We start from the raw sequence: 11,700 nt of genomic DNA on the forward strand, positions 1-11,700 counted from the left end.
GGAAGTTCCACTGGACTGGAGGCTGGCTAATGTTGTGCCCATCTACAGGAAGAGTTGCAATGAGGATCCAGGGAACTACAGGCCTGTCAGTCTGACCCCAGTGCTGGGGAAAGTGACTCGACTACTGGATGAGGGAAAGGCTGTGGATATAGTCTTCTTGGCCTTCAATAAAGCCTTTGACACAGTTTCTCACAGCATTCTGCTTCAGAAACTGTCAGCCTCTGGAATGGACGGGCGCACACTCTCCTGGGTTGAAAACGGGTTGGATGGCCGGGCCCAGAGAGCGGTGGTAAATGGAGTCAACTCCAGCTGGAGGCCAGTTACAAGTGGGGTTCCTCAGGGCTCAGTACTGGGTCCAGCCCTGTTCAATGTCTTTATCAATGACCTGGATGAAGGCATTGAGTAAACCCTTAGCAAGTTTGCAGATGACACCATGCTGGGTGGAAGCGCGGATCTGCTGGAGGGTAGGGAGGTTCTGCAAAGGGACCTGAACAGGCTGGACCACGGGGCTGAGACCAATGACATGAGATTTAACAAGGCCAAATGCCGGGTCCTGCACTTCGGCATAACAACCCTATGCAGAGCTACATAGGAGAAGTCTGTCTAGAAAGCTGCCTGGAGGAGAAGGACCTGGGGGTGTTGGTTGACAGCCAACTGAACATGAGCCAACAGTGTGCCCAGGTGGCCAAGAAGGCCAATGGCATCTTGGCTTGTATCAGAAACGGTGTGACCAGCAGGTCCAGGGAGGTTATTCTCCCTCTGTACTCAGCACTGGTGAGACCGCACCTTGAGTACTGTGTTCAGTTCTGGGCCTCTCACCACAAGAAGGATGTTGAGGCTCTGGAGCGTGTCCAGAGAAGAGCAACGAAGCTGGTGAAGGGGCTGGAGAACAAGTATTACGAGGAGCAGCTGAGAGAGCTGGAGTTGTTTAGCCTGGAGAAGAGGAGGCTGAGGGGAGACCTTATTGCTCTCTACAACTACCTGAAAGGAGGTTGTGGAGAAGAGGGAGCTGGCCTCTTCTGCAAAGTGAAGGGGGATAGGACAAGGGGAAATGGCCTCAAGCTCCGCCAGGGAGTTTCAAGCTGGACATCAGGAAAAAATTTTTCACGGAAAGGGTCATTGGGCACTGGCAGGGGCTGCCCAGGGAGGTGGTCGAGTCACCTTCCCTGGAGGTGTTTAAGGGGCGGGCGGACGAGGTGCTGAAAGGCATGGTTTAGGAAATGTTAGGAATGGTTGGACTGGATGATCCAGTGGGTCCCTTTCCAAACCTAGTGATTCTATGATTCCGTGATTCTACTATTCCATGATTCTATGATTCTCCTGGTTTTTTTTGCCAGGAAGAACAGCATTTAATCTAAGTTTTGTTTTGGTTTTTTTTTTTTCTAAAACGAAAAACAGAGGTACAGAAAGAAAAGTTCAATCATACTTCTTCTGAGACAATCTCACATTTCAGCTTCCACTGATAGCTGCATGCAGATTTGTGGGGTTTTTTTCTCCCACTTAGTGGGATCCAAATCTCTTATGAGGTTATCTAGAGGCCACTGCAGCACATTAAATATGTCATAAGACCCAGTTTGCCACTCTGCCAGAAGAAACAATAGATTTATTCACTGCACCCAATGGAAGTTTGGACACTAGTGAGGGCCTGCTCAGGGGTGGTGTATCAAACATCCCTTCCATCTCCATATTAATTTAAAAGAGGTGACAAGATCTATTTGATGCTACAGATGGCTTTATATCATATACATATGATTGAATAAGCAATGCTATGAACTTCAAGTTAATGCAATTTAGATTTTCATTGGTGCTGAACTGCGCTCCAGTACTTTGTATTTGTTCAGGAGTCAGTTATACTGTGCAGACTCCTGCTTCTCTTTCATTTCACATGAGTTTCTGCAGAAGACTATCTAACTGAATATGTAGGTTGGTGTTCAAGGAAAAACAGTCATAACATGTTAGAGTTACATTTATGTTGTGAAAATAACCTGAATGAAAAAGCCTTACATGTGAATACATCCAAATAACCTGGAAGCAGGACAAGAAGCATTCGGCCTCCTATTACATATTTAATTGAAGCCCCTTACAAATCTTAGGTCCCCTATAGTAGCTCAAAAGTGAGCTAAAATTGAAGGAATTACTATGTTCCTCAACAAATAATTTTTATAATAAACAGACTCATAAAGAGGAAAGTCATTAAGCTGAAAATCCATGCTGAGCTGTAAAGTGCATTATGTAATTCTTGATGTACTAACAGCGAACTACTTATTAAAGCAAAGAATGGCAGAATATTCAATAAACTCTACACCCATAAAATTAATATTTTTCCTCTAGTACAAACAAAAAAGCAGAAAAGTATTTTTGAAAGGCAATAGAAGGCTTGTGGTTCACCCCCACCATTCCCCCAAAGAAAACAGAAAGTAATGATTTTAAGTACTACTTGACAGGAACTGTTGCACTAATTAACAGCAAGATCTTATTATTTATTAATTTTTCATTTATTTAAGAAATATAGTTAAAGGACAAATTATTTGAGTATAATAAATTTAAGAAATAAGAAAATAAATGAAAGAAAAGATTAAAGTAATATTTTATTCTGGTTTCCATAGCCTGTGCACCAAATATATTCTTCTAATTAACGAATCAAAACAAGCCAAACTCAGTATTACTTCACCTGAGACTGCTGAAAATATTGACAGAAATCTTTCCATTGTCATCTTCTGGAAAGAAGGAAATTTCTTTAATTGTCCCCTCACCTTTAAATTTGGTCCACCTACTAATTAGAAAGTAACACTAATAGTTACAACTCTCCAGAGTGCATTTCTCTTAAAAGAAATAGGAATAACAAATTTATACCACAAATTTCTTTCCCTAAGAAAAAAAATTGTTCACTTGTTTCTTTCACATCAGAACAGACAAGTGACTGTTGGAATTCCCTTAAGTCTCAATGACTATTTGAGACTGCAGTTTTTAACTTTCTTTGTAACCTGTTAGATCACCTGTCAGAGACTCTGATAATAACATGCCATTTTATGTTGGTGTTTTTTTTTTTTTTAACATTGGAGTAACAAGCTTTAAAATGTATGTGTCGGAATATCAGGTTTTGCCTTCTAAAAGTCTTATCCATCCTATTCATGGAAATATTTTAAGAAGGTTTTTTAAGTATTATCCAGAAGTAATCAAATAGTGCAAGTTCATGGAACTCAAAATAATTCTGTTTTTACTGCAGTCTGGCTCTTTGATATTTCCTTTTGGGAAATGCCAATACTATGAAAGAGAACCAACTCTATCCCTGCATCTTGACTTTTGTTAGGAGGTCAAATCTATTTTAAGATTACTTGAATATTCAACAAAATCAAATACAATTTACAAATAACTAAATAAACAAAATGAGCAGAGACATTCAAAATTTTGTCAAGTTCACCTATACATACTGGAATTCTTTTGTTGACAAAAGTTAATGATAGTTAGTTAACAGTGGAGTAACGTTCATGAAGACTAGATGATAATTTCTTTTGTTTTGTACTAGCATCTTCAGACGTTTACTATATCACAACATTTTCAGCATAAATATCCACCTGTCTCTGGCTTCTCCACATGTTTTCATACAAATTCTGATTAAGAAAAGTACAACAGTAGGTCTTTCTGAAGAGATGGCTATGGACTATAAAACCTCTATGTAAGATTTCAGTAAGATTCACCTTCCCATGACCATCATGCCTGTGGTGATAGCATTCCTCTAACGAGGCAGTTAGGAACTTTTGACCAAACAAATATCTAATTAAAAGACCATGTAGCTCAAGTTGCTTGAGAACATCGTCAAATAAAGCCAGATTATATACAGAAAACCTTGTTGCAAGCCAAGCACTTTTTTCCGTTAACAAATAAACCAGCTCAAACTTCCTTCTGATGTAGCCAGTACTTTTCAGACTATTTCAGAGGTTATTTCTAATTAGTCAGTGCTTTCTGCAGTAACATAAAAGAAATATATGAATTTACATGTCTGACTACATTTGTTTGTTATTTTTAAACTAGATATCAGCAAATGATGAAGAAAATTCAATAACCTTATAGTATACATTATGATAAGTATTTATTTCTGTTAAAATTATGAGTGGGAGACTACCATTTGTAAATGTTTTCAGGAATATCCAATCAATACCTGAGTAGGTAACACTAAAAAAGGTATTCACATTGTTCGCCTGTAGAAGGTGTAGATAGGAGCTTTTGGGGGTTAAGGGAGACAGGGTGATAGAGGACATCTTAGAGAATTATCTTTCACCTCTCTGCACTGGCTATATAGAAAGTAAAAGTTAATTCCACACAGACAGGTAGTGTAGCTTATGTCCCAATGCTGTACAAAGCACGGTTATGGTTCATTTGGACTGGCGAATCTTTAGATTGCTAGGTCATTTAAAAGGTGGTGTAACAGCTGCCTATGAAAACACTTTTATCTCCGCCTTCTTAGGATATAGAAGAAGTAACCAGCGAAAGTTGTTACAGAAGAAAAAAAAATTGTCTCTTTTGTGAATTGTGAAAAGAATATAAACTTCATTATAGGCATGCCAGTATGAAAAAAATATTTAGGGGACTCCTTATTTCATCCCTATGCTAGGATTGGCTTAAGGGGATTTGGTGTTGTCATTACCTGTGCATATGCACGGCAAATCCAGGAAAAGACTCAGTGGAGATGCATGTGTCTCTAGTGAAAACAAGTTCATCACACATGTAAGAAAGCTGTATGTTCAACTTTTCAGGGTTTATGTTTATAACTAAAGTGGCATGGACATCATAGCTATCAGATCTTTTGTGTAGTAACTTTGTGAATCCTTTCAGATAAGCAGCTTAGATTCTGGCACTAAGAAGTAGATGCCTTAAAAAAGGAAGCCTATTTATCAATTAGTAAGAAGGAAATAGGTAAATGTTTACTCTTTCCATAGTAAAAAAAAAAGTAATGTTACAGAACATCATAAAGAAAGTAATAAGAAACTAAATAAAATTCTTATAAGATATATTAAAATTCCAGCAAAGTCATAGTTGGGACTTTCTCTGCCAAGCCAGGGCAAACAAATGTAATTTTTTTCAGATTGTGCAGCTTATATGGAAAATTTAAAAACTAAATCTTTATTTATTAGTAATTTATCAGATCAAGGAATTACAACTCCACCTGATTTTAGAAAAAAAATCTGAATTATCATATTTTTCTTGTCTTAAATAATGTATTAAATTTATGACATATTGTACATTAGAATGTATGGTATGTAAAGCAGAAAATTTCCTAGCAGTATGCATATTTATATTCATCATATTAGTATTGATGCATTTATTTGTAAGAGGGAGGGAGAACAATGGAATTATTTTCAATGCATTTTGACCCATATATTGAATGCAAAACATTTTATTGTTATGCTTCAAGAGGATAACTTATTATACACATTAATTACAGTAGAGTCTGTCTTCATGCAAAAATACTTAAATTTATTTAAATTAAAAGAAAACTAAAACTTATTTAAAGCTAAAAAACTTAAAGCTGTTCTGGAAAGAACAGTGATTTTAGTGTCAATCAAACACATGATTTCCATCCCAAGATCAAATCTATGCAAAAGATCTTAAAACTAACTTCAGCTGCTAGTAAATGACAAATCCATTAAAAGATGATATAAATGAGTGATCAAGATGTAAGAAAAGAATAATAACTGAATTCAAGTGACACTGTCTAACTCATAGATTTTCCTTTTATTAATTTCTTAAATGAAAAAGCTGACCATTCATTTAATCTACTTTTGCTGTACTTTGAGAAGTTTGACTATTAGAATCCTTTGTCAAATAACAACCTTGAGATGAGATGTATAGCTTTAATATCCTCTTAATATATTTGCTTAAGAGACATAACATAATGCGATCTGGGCTAATCAGCATAGGAATAGATATTCTTAGGCAAACACAAACCTAATTGTGTAAGAATGTATATTAAGAGGCTAGAAGACCGTGACCACTCTAAAATCTCCTAAAGAATATGAAGGTGTGTTATGAAGTGTGAGGAAGAATTGTTTTTCCCTTTGTAGCTGTAAAACACAGAAGGCCAGTCATCTAATTTGTTACCATAAAATCAATAAGTCCTAGTTTTGGACCAAGTCTAGTACTGCAGAATACACAAACAGTTGCAGAACAATGAGAAAGCAGGGGAAAAGATTTTGGTGAGTAATGTTTACTTTAAATGCAACAGAAATCTTTTTTTCTTCAGTTTATTTCTTGGATGAAAGTTCTTGGTGGTGGTAGTAATATTAGTAGTAGTTTCAGAAAGTTCCGTTAAGCCTTTGCCATGCTGTAGCATGCTTTCATGCAAAAAACCAAGAATATTTCTGGAAATTTGCTAGGGACTGTGGTAAGAACAGTCTTGATTAAGCGCTTGATTTTAATTCCTGTTCCTACCAATGTCAGGGAAAAAAGCAGAAAGTTAGTGCGCTTTTATTGTATTTAAAATGCAGTAAGTAAAATAAAAGTAGGTTTTTCCATTTACATTTTAGTAAGACTTAATTGTCAAAAGCATCCATGTAAAAAAAGTATTTTTTAAAAAAATTCTGTTACTTAATCAAGTCAAACCTGAAATAATTTGAATCATTTCTTAAATAATCACCATCAGTCCACATTCTTAAATAGTCTCTTTGAAAATTTCTTCTGACGGGACATTTAAAATTTCACCTGAGAAATTTGAGGTCAACACACAATTTTACTATTAATGCATTACCAGTGCTAACATTGACTAAGCTGTCATTGTATTGGAGTCTGTTGCTGTATTGAAACTATCTTCCTCATGCTGACTTTTATAGGTTTTTGAAAGCACCCTTTTAATATGTGAAGTCTAGAAAAGATATACATTCTTGATTATTCTGGAAAATCACAGTTGGTGCAGTTCCTGTTGGACACCCTAACTGGAGGCAAGGAAAATCTCTTGTATGTTTTGAAAAAATATTGTTTAATGAAAGTTTCACTTTACTCAGTGACAGATATACCCTGCCTGGCTCAAAGACATTATGAGACTTCATGTTATAAATACACAATTATATGCTACTATAAATTTACATACATAAACTATATGTACTGTAAGTATATAATTTTACATGTAGGTGTACTTTTTGAGAGTATGTGTGTGTTTTCATATGTATACATTGAAACATTTAATTCAAACTTTCCAACTGAATACAAAGTGCAGAATTAGTTAGAAAAAAATCATTGTGTGTTTGAGGCTTGAGTTAATCAATTTTATCAGTAAGTTAGAGCAAGTTCATTCATGTTGCAGTATAATCTGTCTGGAGAAAGTCTAGTCATATGAAGCTATCTTTTCCTTGGAGTAAAATACCAGCTATAGTTATAAAATCCAGGCTTGTATCCTTTTCTTGGTTTCTGTCATCAGGTGTCCCTACTGAAACTAACCAATCTGATCCGAAAGAACACTACCAAACATCTGTCAGAGCTCACATAATTTCAAAATATCTTTTAAAGAAGAACAAAGTAGCATTTATATTTTCATGCATGAGCTAATAATCAATGCTATTGCATGTTGTTTTGAAATAGCATAATAATAATCTCAGCTATTGAAAAATATGAACAGAAAAGATATGGTGCAATTGTATTATAGAAAATACAGAAGATTATAGTTGAAGTGTATTTAAAAAAAAAAAAAAAACAAACCCAAACCTCTGAACCCTGCTATAAGCATTTGAAAAGCTGCTAACCTGATAGTGAATAACCTTCTCCGCAGTCTCCAAGGACGCAGAGACTGCAAAAGAGCTGTCTTTTTTTTCAAAGAATGAAAAATCCCTAGACCTTCCTTAGTGCCACAAATTATCTAATTAGTAGAACTCTTTTAAAATCATGAGGGAAAAAAAAACCAGACTGCTTTGTATTGTTTCTACAGTAGCTATGGAAAGACCAGTGAAAAATCCAATACGTAGTCTAGTGACAAAGAAAAGTAATTATAAGCAGCATTTACTATTGATGAGATTCACTGCATGCCTGGCCAACGGAAGTTACAATTATATGACTGAGCAGTTTTATAATACTTTCTTCTCTGTCTTTCTGCTCATAGACATTTTTCTTCAGAGTCAAAGAACGGACAGTATAGTGAATTAGCACAAATGTTAACAGATAAAAAATTACAGGTTATGCTAGGCTTTTCATTGCTCCTCAGACAACAGAGATTACCTAGATGGATCATAGGTTGCACACAATGTCTACCAAATGTGTTATGGCTTTAATCTTCTGCCCTTGTGTCCCAAGAAGAGTAAGAGACATATAACAATACAGCAAGGGACTGGCTTGTTGCTTAGTTTATGCTTGAATAGGTATTTTTTAATTCATAGTGTAACAGACTAGTTCAGCAATAATTAGCAGTATTTTCATAGACCTCAGTACCAAATACAAATTAATAGTCTTTGGAGCATGTTCCTTAAAGAGGCACAAAGAGTATGTGCTCTGATTATTCTCTAAGTGACATTTCGTAGGTACTGCAGACAGCAGAGACATTTTTTGTTTCAGGGAAAACAAGATAACAGTTTACCAGGCAAGAAGATATCAACTACCATATAATAAGAAAATAATTTTTTACCTCCTTTACATTTAATTAAGCTAATTTAAAACTTAAGTTGTAAGGGACATTAAACATGTTATATAATAGAAAAAAAAATTTAAAAAATCAAAACTGGATTGTGTTAGATTTATAGCCTGCAGAAACAAGATATTAAGTCTACACAATTGACAAATAGCAAATCTAAACGAGACTTTTAGGTCTGTAAGAGGGTCCATGGAAATAAAAGGCAATTCAAGGCCTTGGAAACTGCATCAGTGCAGCAGGGAATTAAATTTCAGTTTGTTATTGGATTTTTGTATAAGAAGTGTCAGAATGTTCAGGCCTATTGAAAACTTTCCATTCAAAGTAGATTCTGCAATACAAACTGAGATTTATACAGCTTAACCGAACAGCATGGACTTTCTTACCTGCTATATCCTGAGGTGTGCTCTTATCGTTTAAGATAAACGAGGATACATGTGTATATTTGATTCTCAGATGATGCAATGTGGAATAGCTCTGCAGGCTTCTGTGACACTATGATGATGTTTATAACCAAAGTGATACTGAAAATGCCAGCAAATAAAACTGTTTAAGATTCGTTTTGGAGTTTTAGAAAACAAGCATCTTTTATCATACCTGGGCAACATGCAGGAGTGATCTCCATCAATCATGTGCAACGAGACAAAGGCTGGTTACAGAATATATTTCCCACTTACATGCATATGTATAAATTTTCCCAGAAATCTTATGGATATTCTATTACTTTCCAAGGTCTAATTTTAATGCTATGAAACTTTGCAACAGTCAAAACTCGTGCTAGTATGGAGCTGGCTCCAGCTCTCTGCTTGACTTTGGCTTTAAGATACAAAATACTGCAAACAGAGGTGATAATAAAACAAAAGACATCTGTTCAGCACAAATCATACTTCACACAAGACATTATCATATTCGAAGAACAAATAATGTCTGGAAAACATGCTATCAGAGGGATATCCTGTCTAACTTTCAGAAAGACCACAACTGCTTATAAGAAACCTAACTGTACTTAGCTTAAATCAAAATACTCCATTTTGCAAAGTTTCAACATATTCCACATATTGTATTAAAAGAATTATGACTCTATGCTTTTTGCAACCTAGCATTTTTAAATACTAAATATGCTAGAAAGATCTTTAAAAATGAAACTGTTTAAATAAGCCTACAGGCAATCAAAATATGAGAATAACAACAGTGACATTGCAGTAAGAATTTTCACAGATTTCCATATCAATCAAAGAGACATTCTGTAGTTGTTTCCTTTTTATAATTGTTTTACCTAAATACTAAAGCAAATCTGTATCTTCACAGGAATGCCAAGGCAACTTTATTTCCTTCATCAAATACTAAGTTATTTTCACAGGCTGTTTTAAACATCTAAAATGTGAGCATTTTTGTCAGAAAGTTGAGATATCTGCTTATATGGTAAGAAAAAAAGGTGGTTCCTTGCACTAAATTCATCCAGCAGCACATCTCAAACACTGGTTTTCAAACAAAGCACTTGAAGGGCAGACGTTTTCATACCAGTTGCTCACTAGAAAGTTGTTGTGGTTTGAGTTAAATTAGAGTCAGTTTTGTGGCTAACTGAGTTGCTGTGAGTAACTTCACTCTCTGAACGCTAACTGCATGTTTTTGAGACAGTGTTCTTCTCCCAAAGTGATAACACGGGCATTGGCATGCAAGAAGGCCAATGCCTATACTTAACCACAACCATTCTCTGGCTGGTGGATAAGGAGCTGCACCTGTGAGGAGAGTCGAGTAAGGTAGGTGACCCTAAACTGACCAACAGGCTATTCCCTCCCATGTACTTCATACTCAGTAGAAAACTGAGAGATCGCTAGAGTCTGGCTCTCTTCTGCGACAGCCGATGCCTAGTGAGGAACTCGTTTGCCTGGTTGCTCCTGATTTTAGATCCGGGTATTCCTGAATTCAGTTCCTGAGTCCATCTCCTTCCTAGCCATGGGCCCATTCCCTTGTGTCTGCTCTGCAGCGTTTGTGGTGATGTACAGTCGTTGAGGGACATGATCTCAGATACTTGTATATATTTTATTACTTTCTACTTATTTTCATGATCATTATTATTATCATAATTTCATTAAAGCTGTAGTTTTGCTTTCCAACCTGCAATTCTTTTTCTCTCGTTTCCCTCTCCCCTTTTCCTGTGAGGGGTGGGGATTTGGGAACCCAACTTCCCAGCTTGCATTGCTGAGATTTAGCTGCACGGGGCTAAACCGCTACAAAAGTTAAGCATATAAACACTAAAAAGCAATAATTTTGCATATTTTCTCAGTTTTATGACTGTCTGAATTTTGTCTCCATCACTCCAAAGTAAATCCTACTACATACCTCAAGCTTCCTCAGAGAGCTCTCTGGGACAGGAAACATTCATCCCTTGTTCAGATATAGCACAGAGCTCTTTCTGTTTCAGGACTTTCTGTTAGCACAAGACCTGAAACTAATGTAGTCAAGAAAAACGACAAAATCAAACACATAAAAGATATAAATACAAAGAGACATCCGAAGTTTGCTTGCGAAATATTTGGTGTGACGTTTTAGATTTATCTCAACTTTCAAATGCGAATGAGGGAAATAAAATATTTCTTCCTGATTCTACATGTTTGGTCAGCCAGCTTGAATGGCTTTATTTTGTGAATCACTTCAGTAAAACTTGAATTTGAAGCAAAACACCTTCTGGACATTCTGGATTTTCACATAATTGTGAGTGTAGATTTAGATATTTTCTTGTATCTGGGATGGTGTATTGTTGACAGACTGGAACAGGGAATAGAGTCTGTGTTCCTTCCAGACCTCCTTGCCTCCTTTCTCCTAGCAAATCTCAGATGACACTGTTTCCCAATGAAAAACATATTCTACATGGATTCAATGCAGGAACTTTGAGGACATTTGAACAAAAGAAAAGCAGGGAAGATCATGCTTTGGGCACTTCCGAAAACTTCAAGTAAACCAACATCACCACTTTCTCTTCCGCAAATATTGAAGAGAGCAAAATATTTAATTACAAGCCCTCTAATTTTCCCAGGACTTTAAAAAAATATTTAATCCTATTTCATAGCAGGAATAAAATTTTCCAAACA

Source organism: Cuculus canorus, chromosome 1, assembly GCF_017976375.1.
Source record: "Cuculus canorus isolate bCucCan1 chromosome 1, bCucCan1.pri, whole genome shotgun sequence".
NCBI lineage: Eukaryota > Metazoa > Chordata > Aves > Cuculiformes > Cuculidae > Cuculus > Cuculus canorus.